This window comes from Muntiacus reevesi, chromosome 17 (genome assembly GCF_963930625.1).
Source record: "Muntiacus reevesi chromosome 17, mMunRee1.1, whole genome shotgun sequence".
NCBI classification, from domain to species: Eukaryota; Metazoa; Chordata; class Mammalia; order Artiodactyla; family Cervidae; genus Muntiacus; species Muntiacus reevesi.
This window is the reverse complement of record NC_089265.1, coordinates 37,119,084-37,132,465: the sequence shown is the minus strand read 5'-3', so window position 1 is coordinate 37,132,465 and position 13,382 is coordinate 37,119,084. Positions and strand designations below refer to the sequence as shown.

At 38.2% G+C, this 13,382-nt stretch overlaps 1 protein-coding gene and 1 long non-coding RNA gene across 3 annotated transcripts in view; one reads left to right on the top strand and one right to left on the bottom strand.

Annotated features, from left to right (window-relative positions):
* The window catches only part of AK3 (adenylate kinase 3), a 274,466-nt gene that overhangs the window by 161,134 nt on the left and 99,950 nt on the right, over window positions 1-13,382 (bottom strand). The window lies entirely within an intron of this gene.
* Window positions 9,442-13,382, top strand: part of LOC136148566 (uncharacterized) — a 100,617-nt gene continuing 96,676 nt past the window's right edge. Inside the window, exon 1 of one of the 2 annotated variants that reach the window (XR_010659518.1) lies at window positions 9,442-9,979. This is a non-coding gene — a long non-coding RNA (uncharacterized lncRNA). The remainder of the gene's footprint in view (window positions 9,980-13,382) is intronic. The other variant, XR_010659519.1, reaches the window with a different exon arrangement.

The following is a 13,382-nucleotide window of genomic DNA, read 5'->3' as shown; positions in this document are numbered from 1 at the left end:
TATTATAAAAATAGCTGCTTAAGACTATTTTAAAAAAATTATTTATTTTCTCTATTTGACTGTGCCAGGTCTTAGTTGGGGCATGTGGAGTCTATTAATAGTTGCCTGACCAGGGATCGAACCTGGGCCCCTTGCAGTGGGAACATGGAGTCTTTGCCACTGGACCACCAGGGAAATCCCAAGACTTTTTTTTTTTTTAAATAAAAGTGCCTAGTATTTCTGATGCAGGTAGACCACATTTTAAGAAACACTGCTCTAATGCAGAAGAACTGATGCTTAGAAAGGTTAAGTAAATTGTCCAAAGCCCCGTAGCCAAGAAGTACTTGATGCCAGAGCCCAGGCTCTTCCTTCTTGCAGAATAGACCTTAGTGAAGCAGCTTGAAAAGTTGGCTGGAGACCTTTAGGACTGAAATGGAATTCTTCCATGACAGATGCCACAGCCCAGGCTCTTCCTTCTTGCAGAATAGACCTTAGTGTAGCAGCTTGAAAAGTTGGCTGGAGACCTTTAGGACTGAAATGGAATTCTTCCATGACAGAGTCAGAGAACGGCCTTGAAAATGAAGCATATGTTTCAATTACCAATTGCTGCATAACAAAACAACTAATCTTTGGCTTAAACAATAGTCATTTTTTATGATTCTGTGGCAAGGCTGGGAGGTTCTTCTGTTGATCTTGCCTAGGCTCTCTTATGGCTCCATTCTCCTGGGAGGACCACTAGATGCTGGGCTCAGCTGGACTTCTCTTTCCAGGAGCTTTTGTCCTTAAGGAGTCTGGACCAGGCTTTCCCGCATGGCAGTGACAGTATTCCAAAAGACTACATCGAAATGCACAAGCACTCATCAAGTCTGTGTTTGCATTGTGTTTGATGATGTCCACTGGCTAAAACTAAGTCGTGTGGCCAAACTCAGAATCAGTGTGGGAGGGGGCTATCCTCGTAATGGTGTGATTCTTTGGGGACTGTTAGTGTAACAGTCTGTCATAGCCTGGAAGTTTATATTTCAGAGGCAGTAGGGAGCTAGAGAGGGTGGAACTAAGGAATTAATAACAGAAGATTAAAGAAATTTCAATAAAGTCAGAATAGGTTAAAAGAAATACTCTATGAAGGAAGGGCCAACATTCTTCCCGGTCATCTTTGTGGCCCCCACAGCGCTCAAGGAAGAGTTTTATACAAGGTAGGTGCAAAGAGTCAGACACGACTGAGCGACTGAGCTGAACTGAACTGAGGTGTTCAAGAATATTTTCTAAATTGAATCAAAGTATCTCTGGTAGTCTAAAGTGTTAGAACCTAGAGGAAGGATGGCTAAATGATAATGCACTAAAGGAAGCCAGATTTCTTTTTTTAATTGAAGTATAGTTGGTGTACAATACTATATAAGTTATAGGTATATAATATGGTGATTCACAATTTTAAAGGTTATACCTCATTTATGGTTATTATAAAATATTCACTATATTATCCACTTGTACAGTATATCCTTGTAGCTTAATTAATTGATTTAAAAAACTATTTTTTCCATACCACATGGAATGTGGGATATGGGATCTTAGTTCCCTAACCAGGAATCGAATCTATGTCCCCTGCAGTGGAAGTGCAGAGCCTTAACCACTAGACTGCCAGGGAAGTCCCTTTTGTAGCTTATTTTATACCTAATAGTTTTTGCCTTTTACTCCCCTGTCCCTATTTTTCCACTCCCATCTTCCCCCTCCCTACTGGTACCCACTGATTTGTTCACTAATCTCTGAGTCTGAGAAACCAGACTTTTCAAAGTGTGAAATGAAGACAGACATGATAGAGAATATGAAAACAAACTTGTTCCATAAACAAAGTGTATGTCTACCATTTAAATCAATGTTTATGGTTTGTTTATTTCAACCAATGCTATGCAAAGGACTGGAGATGTGTTTCTCAAAATGTGGGTCACCAGAGCATATGGTATACACCCAGACAGTTGGTTAGAAATGGCTGAGAGAGGTGTCTAAGTGGACAAGGCTAAGACAATGTCCTTGGTTCCATGATCTTCCCAGAACTTGTAGGGGGAATCTCAAAGTCACTGCCTACCCCAATAGGGGACAGTAGATATGTGTGCCCTAACCATACCATCTTACCCTTATCACTTCAATGCAGGATAGAACTTTCAACTGCCAGCACCTGGATGTTCTGCCTGAGGGCTCTCTCTGTCCATTCCTCAGCCAAAGATTAGCAGATGTTGGTGTAGAACATTAAAAGCAAACCAATTTTAAACCTACAAAGAGGCAAAGATTGCCCATTATTCCACTAATCAAAATACAAGTTCTGCTGAAAATACAAAAGAACAACAACAACAAAAAAGTCTTTCTAATGCCCTTCCAGTCAGAAATGTCCAGTGAAGGTTACAGACCTCCTCCTTCCTTACATTTCTGAAATTGCTTCCAAGATAATGATCTGGCTCCAATGTTGTTTTCCTCCAAGCCACTTTCTGCACATGAATGACCTTTGAAATATAAACATGATGATTAAACTTTGTGAAAACAGAGATGTGGTCTCTCAGTCTCCACTGTAACTTCAGAACCTAGCAATGCCTGCTCATAGGAGGTACTCAGTAAATATTTATTGACTAGATATTATTGGAAACTTCCAAGTCATGAACAAGTTATATCCCAGTTTCTCTTGTAAGGAGGCCCTGTGGAATTTGGAAGATGTTTGGCCATCACAATAATAGGTGATTTTTAGCTTGTAGTCTACTAGCATATAAAAAACAAATTCACCTATGATATAGTTTAACAGTAGTCTCAGCTTTGCTAGTTCCTTTGAGCAGGAGAGCCTACAGCGAAGGAAGGAAAAAGACATGGAAGAAGGATAGGCCTTAGGAGTCATTTGGAATTCAATAAGTTATCATTAATATCCTCTATTTTCATACTTCCACTTTTTCACTTCTCTGCCATTTATGAATGCTTTCTCTGTGCCTATTCCCCACCAGTCTCTCCCCCAAGTACAGTAACCCCCTTGCCACCTGGGTCCTCTTAATGCCAGTCACAGTCCTGTTCCCTGAGTGCAAGTAATTTCAGGTATTTAGAGGAAAGTGGCCTGATTAAGGAAATTCACACTCAAGATGAATGTTTCTTGGTTCTTTAACCTTCCTAAAGGTGTTTCCAATTTTCTAAAGTCAACTTACAGTAAATCAATCTCTTAATTAGTGGAATTCACTGTAGCAAGATAAAAATGAAAAAAAAAAAATTGTGAAAGATGTTTTGGAGCATGCGTTTTCACCAAAACTCTTCAGTCTTTTTTCAGACTACACCCCCTGCCCCCTGGAGTAACTCATTCTGCATTTTTATAACTTCTTGTTCTTTAAAGATCCCACCCTGCCTCTTTCCACTCAACTGTTCCCATAGGCCTGGGTGGGGAAGGAACATTTGAATAAACGCAGCCATAAGTGGGAAGGCCTACAAAGTGGACCCATCACTGACATCCATGATGGCCTTGCCCAGCAATGTGCACCTTTTAAATCGCTCTGCCTGTGGGGACACTGGAACCAAACCTAACATCAAACTGCAGTCAGTACTCAGAGAACAAAAACGGGGATAAATTGGAGGGAATTTCTAACTGGACAATCTGGGGTTTTCCATCCTGACATTTGTATCCTCTTTAATTCTGTGTTACTCAAATACATTTATATTTGGCTACTGCAAAGAACTCTGTGACCAGGGGATTTCTGCTTTTATAGCTATAGGAGAGGAATTGGATTAGAAAGGATTAAAGTGGTAGTTAACCCAAGGTCACACAGCTGTTTTATATAAAAGAGCACATTTTCAACCTCCTAATCGTTCTTTCGTTCCAAAGTAGATGCCTCATATCCCTTAAAATATAGTTCAGTTGCTCAGTCATGTCTGAGTGTTTGTAACCCCATGGACTGCAGCATGCCAGGCTTCCCTGTCCATCACCAACTCCCAGAGATTGCTCAGACTTATGTCCATTGAGTCAGTGATGCCATCCAACCTTCTCATCCTCTGTCATCCCCTTCTCCTCCTGCCTTCAATCTTTCCCAGCATCAGGGTCTTTTCCAATGAGTCAGTTCTTTGCATCAGGTGGTTAAAGTATTAGAATTTCAGCTTTGGCATTAGTCCTCCCAATGAATAGTCAGGGTTGATTTCCTTTAGGATTGACTGGTTTGATCTCCTTGCAGTCCAAGGGACTCTGAAGAGTCTTCTGCAACACCACAGTGCAGAAGCATCAATTATTCAACACTCAGTTTTCTTTATAGTCCAACTCTCACATCCATATGGAAAAACCATAGCTTTGACTAGATGGAATTTTGTCATCAAAGTAATGTCTCTACTCTTTAATATGCTATCTAGGTTGGTCATAACTTTTCTTCCAAGAAGCAAGTGTCTTTTAATTTCATGGGTGCGGTCACCATGTGCAGTGATTTTGGAGCCCAAGAAAATAAAATATAAGGGTTCCCCTAATAAGCTTGAAGTATAGTTCTTTTCTCTTGTCAGAGAAAAATAATAAATTTATATTTGTAACTTTCCTCAGTTGGCCTGAGATAGCATTTCTCAAAGTATATTGTTCCACTGAACACTAGTTAATTTTAAAAAAGGTTTCAAACACAAAATTCCAGTGTCTGGCATCTTATAGTCTTGTAATACACATTAGCATATTAAAGGTTCTGGGACGTCTTGCAACAAATAAAACCAAAGTTTGTTGAAATCAGCAATCTCCAAATTTATTTGGTTAAATTTTACCTGTCTTCCCTCCTTCCTCCCTTCCTTCCTCCCTCCCTGTGATGCACAGTTGTAAAAATGATACATTTGGGGAAATACTGGATCAAGGTAAACAGTCTATGGTAGGCCAATCATTTTCTTCTGAGATCAAGAGCTTTGTTATTGCTTTGGCTGTGTCTACTATGGACAGTATGACCAAACGATGACACTAAGGTATATAGTCAGTTTGTATCTTTGGGAAGGCTTTGCATTTAGCACATATCTATTTGCTGTCCTTTCACTGTGTAAAAGACACCTTGATATTATGGGGAACAGGTATATTGGTCTCAATTGCTTGTAAGGGAGATTAGCAGGTAGAATGTATTTCTGTTGCTTTTTAAGTAAGTTTGAAATTTGGTAGTTGAAGTCCTCCAACTTTGTTTTGCTTTTTTTTCCCTTCAAGATTATCTTAGCTTTTCTAGAAGTTTTTTCATTTGTATATATATTTTGAAATTAGATAGACAATTTCTACAAAAATAAGCCTGGTAGGAATTTGATAGTGATTGCATTGAATCTCTTGATAGTTTGGAGAGGGCTGATGCCTTAATGATAACTACATTTTGCAGTTCATGAACATGGGTTGTCATAATGTGGTATAATAAATATTTATTTGGTTTTTGTCTTTGGTTACTGGCACAAGAACTTCTACGGAGGGATGAGTGTCTTTGCATGCTAATGTGATGACTGGTGGCTTGGGTCCTCTAGATAGCTTCAGAATGGAAATTTGATGCCAGAAAGACTAAAACATGTTTAGAGGGTTGGGATTTTAAGCCTCTCCCCACCTCTCTCTGACCCTCCAGAAGAGGAGAGGAAAGCGATTGAGTTAATCATCAGTGGCCAACGGTGATCAAGTCAACTGTACCTATTTAATGAAACCTCTACAAAAGCCCCTCAACTATGGGATTTGCAGTGATTCCAGGTTGGTGAACACATCCATGTGCCAGAAGGGTGGCACACACCAGCTCCCTGGGGACAGAAACTCCTGTACTAGGAGCTCTCCTGGACCTCAACCTATTTATCTTTTCATCTGGCTGTCTGTTTATATCCTCTATAATATTCTTTACAATAAACTAGTAATAGTAAATGAGGTGCTTTCCTGAGTTCTGTGAGCCCTTGTAGTAAATTATCAAACCTAAGGAGGGGTTCAGTGGGAATCACCAATTTATAGCAAGTTGGTCAGAAGTAGGGGAGGCCTGGGACTTTAATTAGTGTCTGAAGTGGGGGCAGATTGAGTCATTAAGCTGTTAACTCTGGGTATTTAGTGTCAGCATTGAATTGAATCATTGGACACCCAGTTGGTGTCTGAAGAGTTGAAGAATTGGTTGTTGTTGTGAAACAAACCATTACACCCCCCCTTTCTTCTCACTTTATGCTTGAGTGATTTTATCTACTCCAATGTCTTCATCTGTCATCTAAATGCTTATTCCTCTCAACATTTCATCTCCACTCCAGATCTCACTCCTGAGATCTAAATATACGTATCTAACCATCTTCACTTGAGGTAGATTCCAAACAGATAAGCTAAAGCCAGAAGTACTGAATATAGACTTTAGCTACAGTTCCCACTCCAAATCTAACTCCTGAGATCTAAACGTAAGTATCCAGCCAACTCTTTTCACTTGAGGTAGATTCCAAACAGATAAGCTGAAGCTAGAAGTACTGAATACAGACTTTAGCTACAGTTCATTGAAGGAGAGGCAGATTTGACATGAAGTTCATCTAAGTTAAGGGCTTCCCTGATAGCTCAGTTGGTAAAGAATCCGTCCACAATGCAAGAGACCCCGGTTCTATTCCTGGGTCAGGAAGATCCCCTGAAGAAGGGATGGGTTACCCACTCTAGTATTCTTGGTCTTCCCTTGTGGCTCAGCTGGTAAATAATCTCCCTGCAATGTGGGAGACCTGGATTTGATCCCTGGGTTGGGAAGATCCCCTGGAGAAGGTAAAGGCTAGCCACTGCAGTATTCTGGCCTGGAGAATTCCATGGACTGTATAGTCCATAGGGTTGCAAAGAGTCTGACATGACTGAGTGACTTTCACTCAGCTAAGTTAATTGAGAAAATAAATAAATCAATAAAATTCAGAGGAATATAGCTGAATCAAGAAACTCTACAGTGTTCTTAATGCCCATATAAAGTCCAAATTAAAAAAAAAAAAGATTAATTTGTTCGACTGCACTCCTAGTTGCAGCATGTGGGATCTTCAGTCTTCATTGTGGCAAACTCTTAGTTAAGACATGTGGAATCTAGTTTCTTGACCAGGAATTGAACCCAGGCCCCCTGCATTGGGAGCACTGAGTGTTAGCCATTGGACCACCAGGGAAGTCCCTAAAATCCAAAATTTTTAGCCACATAGGAAAACCTTATTCCATAGTCAAGAAAAAAAGAGAATCAATGGAGACTAACCTTCAAATAACTCAGACATTAGATTTGGAAAATACATATTTAAAAGTAGCTATTAAATTCCATATATGTGTGTTAGTATAGTATTTAGAAAGATGGTAATGATAACCCTATATGCAAAACAGTAAAAGAGACACAGATGTACAGAACAGACTTTTGGACTCTGTGGGAGAAGGAGAGGGTGGGATGTTTCAAGAGAACAGCATCAAAACATGTGTATTATCTAGGGTGAAACAGATCACCAGCTCAGGTTGGATGCATGAGACAAGTGCTCGGGGCTGGTGCACTGGGAAGACCCAGAGGGATCGGGTGGAGAGGGAGGTGGGAGGGGGGATCGGGATGGGGAATACATGTAAATCCATGGCTGATTCATGTCAATGTATGACAAAAACCACTACAATATTATAAAGTAATTAGCCTCCAACTAATAAAAATAAATGGAAAAAATTTTTTTTAAAGTAGCTATTATAACTATTATAACAACAAATAGAAATAAATAAAAATATGCTCATTATAGAAGAACAAATAGAAAATCTCAATAGAAAAATAGAAATTATAAAACAAAATGAAACTGCTAGAACTAAAAATGTAATATCTTAAATAAACATTTACTGGAAATATTAACAGCAGAATAGAGATGGCAGAAGAGTCAGTTAACTTGAAGATATACCAAATATCAGTCAATCATGTACTCATTCCTGAACCAATCACTGATTGGCCTATACTAACTAGCTCCCCTCTGGGGTCACAAGTTATCCATGAGGATACCTGAACAGAATTGAAATTCACTTAGAAACGACGAAGGGGAGAATGGATTCTGGCAAGGCAATCGACAGTATTCACTTTTCTGTGCTTTGTTTTTCTTATTCTTGAAAGAGTGATAACAATCATACATACTTCACAGGATTGATTTGAGGATTAAATAAGGTAATTCAGGTCCTCAGTACATGACCAGCACATAGTAAAACCTCAATTGATGTTAGCTCTTACTTGTAATGTTTGTATGACTTCTGTCTTTGCTATCATGCCTAGGAAGTTCTTTCCCTCCCTAAGATAATATATTCACTCATATTTGCTTTAACAGTATTATGTTTTACATTTATATCTTTCTCAAAGTTTGTTTAATTGTAGTAAGAACACTTAGCATGAGATACACCCTCTTAAAGTTTTAACTTTATGATACAGTTTGTTACCTTAGATAAAATGTTATATAGCAGAGCTCTAGGATTTATTCATCTTGTTTAACTGAAACTTTATATCCACTGATTAACATCTTCCCATTTCCTCCTCTCAACCACCAGTTGATTCTATGGTTCTATGAAATTGACTATTTTCAGTACCTCACATAATGAATCATGCAGTATTTGTCCTACTGTGGCTGGCATAATATTTCACTTCACGTAACTTAAAAATCACACAGCCGGAAACTGGCTGAATTAACATTTGAATCCCGGTAGTTCAACCTAAAGCCTGGAAATTTAATGGAATATGATATAAAATAGTATTTACTATGTATACTGGCCCTTTCTAAAACAGGAGTATCGAGAAAGCCAGATGAGTTATTGTATAGAAGCTCTTGGTAAACTGTAAAGGACTACATAGTGTTGGTGAGCAGGGATTCAGCCTCACTGCTTGTCAGAATGTAACAAGGAAAAACAGCCAACATCTAGCCCGCAACTGCCCAGCAGCCTCCTCTCACCCTTATTCCTCTATTTCTTTCAGTCCCTGCCATTTAAACTGTGCTGCTTGATTGCCCACGTGGCACCCCCTCAGCTAATCCAACCTTACAAGATACCTCCCCAATCCTGCCAAAGAATTCAGCAAAAAGCCTGCTTCCTATTCTCTAGGGATGAAATAGGATGGATTTCATACCTAAAAGATGAAAGAGAATTGAACCCAAACACAAATAGTAGCTCTCAATCACTTGGTAATTAATTGGCCATTTCTTCTTTGTCTCTCACTCACTCTTTTTCCAGCAAGTAGACAGATATGGTTAACCTTACAGGTTGAGTAGAGTTGGATGTAGAGACAGAAGTTTAGATAATTGCTAATGTAAGCCAGCTAATTTTAGTTTACAATTTTATGGGAAGGAAATGTTTTTAAATACAATACTGCTATTGCTGAAGAGTTCGGAACATCTCATTAGGTAATACTAAAAGCCATCCACTCCTTCGTCATCTTCTGACGATAGTCATTCTTCAAAATATTTGATTTATTGCTCCTGAAATGTGAAAGAAATAGAAAACTTGCCCACTTCTAAACGCAGACTTCTGTGGTTAAGAAGACTTGGCATGGTGAAGAAATGGATCCCTGACAAGAATGGCAGTTGGGAATTTCCAAATCTGATAAATTCCAGCGAATGAATGCTCAGGAGTTATGAGTGGCTCCCCAATGGGAAAAAAGCTGTTGGGATTACTGACCACAAAAAGGAAAATTTCAAAATTTCCAATTATTTGTCACTTTAGATTGCTTTCTATCTTTGGGAAATTCACTCTTACTAGCACTAAAGGCAATTTCTATGTAAAAAGGGGGGAAAAAAGGAGATGCCACTTTGGAGGATGTCATTGCTTCATCCTTCAAATAACCACGTGGCAGAATGTGCAGCAATTTCCTTGTTAGGAAATTCTGTTCAAAGCACCCTATGCTTCTCCACATGCAGACTGGAACTCTGCTGAGAGCTAGACTGGCAAACCCACCACCTGACAAAGTTCACTCACATGGGCTCCAAGGAAAAGTTGGAACCTGACATCAACTTTTGGAGTTGGAGTTGCCTAACTCAGAAGTCAGAAAATCTCATGGGTGTTTCTGACTGAGCTCCAAACCCTGAGGCAAAGCAAGTAAGTGCTGGAGTCATAAGCTCTTTATTTTCTAATTCTTAGAACACTTCTCCACAGGCAGTTTCATAATATAATGGGGTTATCTGATTAATAAGTATATGTACATCTCTTGGGAAAAAGTCTATTCATATAATTCATAAAAATAGTCTATTCATATAATTCAAATAGTCTATTCATATATATTATTACTCAATAATAATAATGGTGTTGGGATTATTATTGGTGTTGGGATCAAGACTCATTACTTAATAAATATTAGTGAATTAGAGAAAAGTGTGCAGTTTGTATCATCAGCATAATGTAATACTCATTTGAAAATGAATACTCTTTAATTTGAATAACTGCTTAAAAAGGCTAATTTAAGATTAGATTCACTTGCTATTGTGAGGCAGAAAACTGAGAGAAGTTATATCAGTTTTCATAACCTAAGAATCACATGTCATCTCTGAATGATCACATATTTTAAATAGCTTTTTATAAGTAAAGTGTCATTATAAATTATTAAAGTTCACTAGCCAGTTCTAAAGGTAGATGCTTTCCCAGAGTATGTCTGATTTCTAGGCTTTTGAAGGGGAAGCTGTTGGGTTTATTCGTTTCATTAAAAATGGTATTTATTCTGTTTTCTAATTTAAAAGCAATGCATAAAAATTAAAACAATTTAATAAAAGGAATACATGTTCATTTTTTAAAAAATTTCTAGCAAAGCTGCAGTTGACATCTTTGTACTTTTGTGATTAGGTTCATGTATTAATACGTCTGTAAGAATAATCCTTGGATTAGAGTTACTGGGTCAAAGAGCACATGCATTTAAAATTTTAAAGCTGTTGGTCAAATTGCCTTCTACAAAGGGTTAACCAGTTTCCAGTCCTATTGACATATGTGAGACTCTTTTCCCTTTAGGCCTTTTCTTTTCCTGTTTATAGGTATGAGTATATGGATCTACATAGATAGATAATTAGACTTATTATAAAAAAAAATTATACTATCAGTATTGTTCTGAAATCTCCCTCTAGTATTTGAGTCATAAGCTTGTTTAGTCATCATTTTCAATTTTTATGTATAGAATCATTCATTTGCGGGAGCGGTAGCCTACTTCAACCACTATTATTGCCAATGCTGGGTATTGGAACTATGGATTTGGACTAACCTAAACATACCTTTGAAGAAATTGTCTCTTGGATGAAGACAGAAATGAAATGCTTTTTCCCTAGAAATAAGTAAACAAATGCTTTGAAATAGTTGGCTAAGTTATCCTTCTGAAAGTTAACTTTCAGTTATCTTTTAGAACCTGATTAAATTATTAAAATGACATTCAAACCCTATAGGCTTGGGCTGCTATAATGAAATGCCACAAAAATGGGTGGCTTAAAAAACAGAAATTTCTTTTCTCACAGTCCTGTTGACTGGAAGTTTGAGATCAGGGTGCCAGCCTGGTCATCATCTTGTGAGAACTCTCCCCCCAGACCAGCAATTTCATTCCTATATATTAATATTTACTTAACAGAAATGTGGACTTCCCTGGTGACTTAATCTGTAAAGAATCTGCCTGCAGTGTGGGATACCCAGGTTCGATCCCTGGATTGGGAAGATCCTCTGGAGAAGGGAATGGCTACCCACTCTGGGAGAATTCCATGGTGGGCTACAGAGGAGCCTGGTGGGCTACAGTCCATGGGATTACAGAGAGTCAGACACGACCGGGTGACTAGCACACTTTCAAGGACACAGCAGAAATACGTATCCACGTGTACCAACAGACATACACTGTTTGTAATGGCCCTTAATTGGAAAGAATGAACAAACCAAAATATGGTGCCAAACTAAATTTCACAAACAGGATGTTGAGCAAAGAAAGGCAGATACATAATCTATATTGTTTAGTGTCAAGATATTGGCTCACCTGTGGGAAAGAGGTAGGTAGAGTCTGGGGAAAAAAACATGAAAGGGATTCTGGTATGTTGGGTTGTTCTATTTCCTGATATGATTGGTTACCTAGTTATCATAAGTTCACTATGTGAAAACTCCTGAATGCTTCATGATTTTTACAGTTTTTGTATGTATGCTTCTGTGCATGCGTGCTCAGTTGTGTCTGACTCTTTGCAACCCCATGAACTGCAGTCCATCAGGCGTCTCTGTCTGTGGGATTCTCTAGGCAGGGATACTGGAGTGGGTTGCCATTTTCTACTCCAGAGGATCTTTCCAACCTAAGGATTGAACCTGTGTCTCTGACATCTCCTGCATTGGCAGGCAGATTCTTTACCACTCTACCACCTAGGAAGCTCTTGTATGTACGCCGTCCATCATTAATTATACACAGATTTCTAAGCCCTATCTGAGACCTACCAAATTAGAATTTTTAAAAGTTCCTCAGGGATTCTGGTACATTAGGATTTTTTGGAAACTGCTGCTTTTCTAGAAATAGCATTTTAATTGTCCTTCTCAAGACCTAATATTTCCTTTGTGCTGGGAAGGAATCATTGTGGAGAACATTAATGCACTAGGGGTTCGTTGTGGAGATGCTCAGAGAAAGCCATTGGCAATCTACCAGATTGACTGCCACAGTCTAATCTCGTTCCAGCTCAAATAGACTTTTGCTCAGAGAAGCATAAAGAAGTAGGTGAGTAAAGAGGTGAATGTGACAGGTTTTACTTAGGTGACTAAGTGGTTATGTTTTTACACTAAATTGTCATATTGAAGCAAACAAGAGAAGTGTAGCTTCAAAGCAGATGAGATCAGAAGAATATACCAAGTATCTCATAAGAATTTTGCCTCAATATTGACAAATTATGATATGCAGAGCTGATATCATGAGACTAGTTGTGTTACTTTGGTTTCTTATCATTCACTGAATCATGTTAAATAGGAAGGGAACAAATATCACTTTTGGAAATATGTTAAAAGAGAAAATATGATAGTCATGAATCCAGGAGGGAAAACATTATTTGACAATCAGAGTACATTTAGCTTCTTAGTTACCAGGGAAAGAATTTGGGGTATTAAAGAGACACTAAACATTATTAGATTTTGTTTGACTCTCTTTCTCTTTTCTTTCTTTCTCTTTTTTTGTTGTTGTTGTTGAATTTTGCCAGTGAGATGGCCACTAATAAAGTATAGTGACTTATAATCTGTAAATTTGAGTGCGACTAAAGTATAACTATTGGATGCAGTCCTTCAATTTGAGGTAGGGGAAACCATAGTCAATTGTTATTCAAGCTTTTTTTAGTATAATCCTCCATAAGAAATATATTTTACATTGTGTTCTAACACACACACATATACCCCCCACACGCTTGCAACAAAAGATTGATCAAAAATACTTACCTTACTACATGTGAGTAACTTTTTTATTTTCCACAACTTTAATACTGTAAATATATTAATGCTCTACTCTTCTATCCTGTTTGAC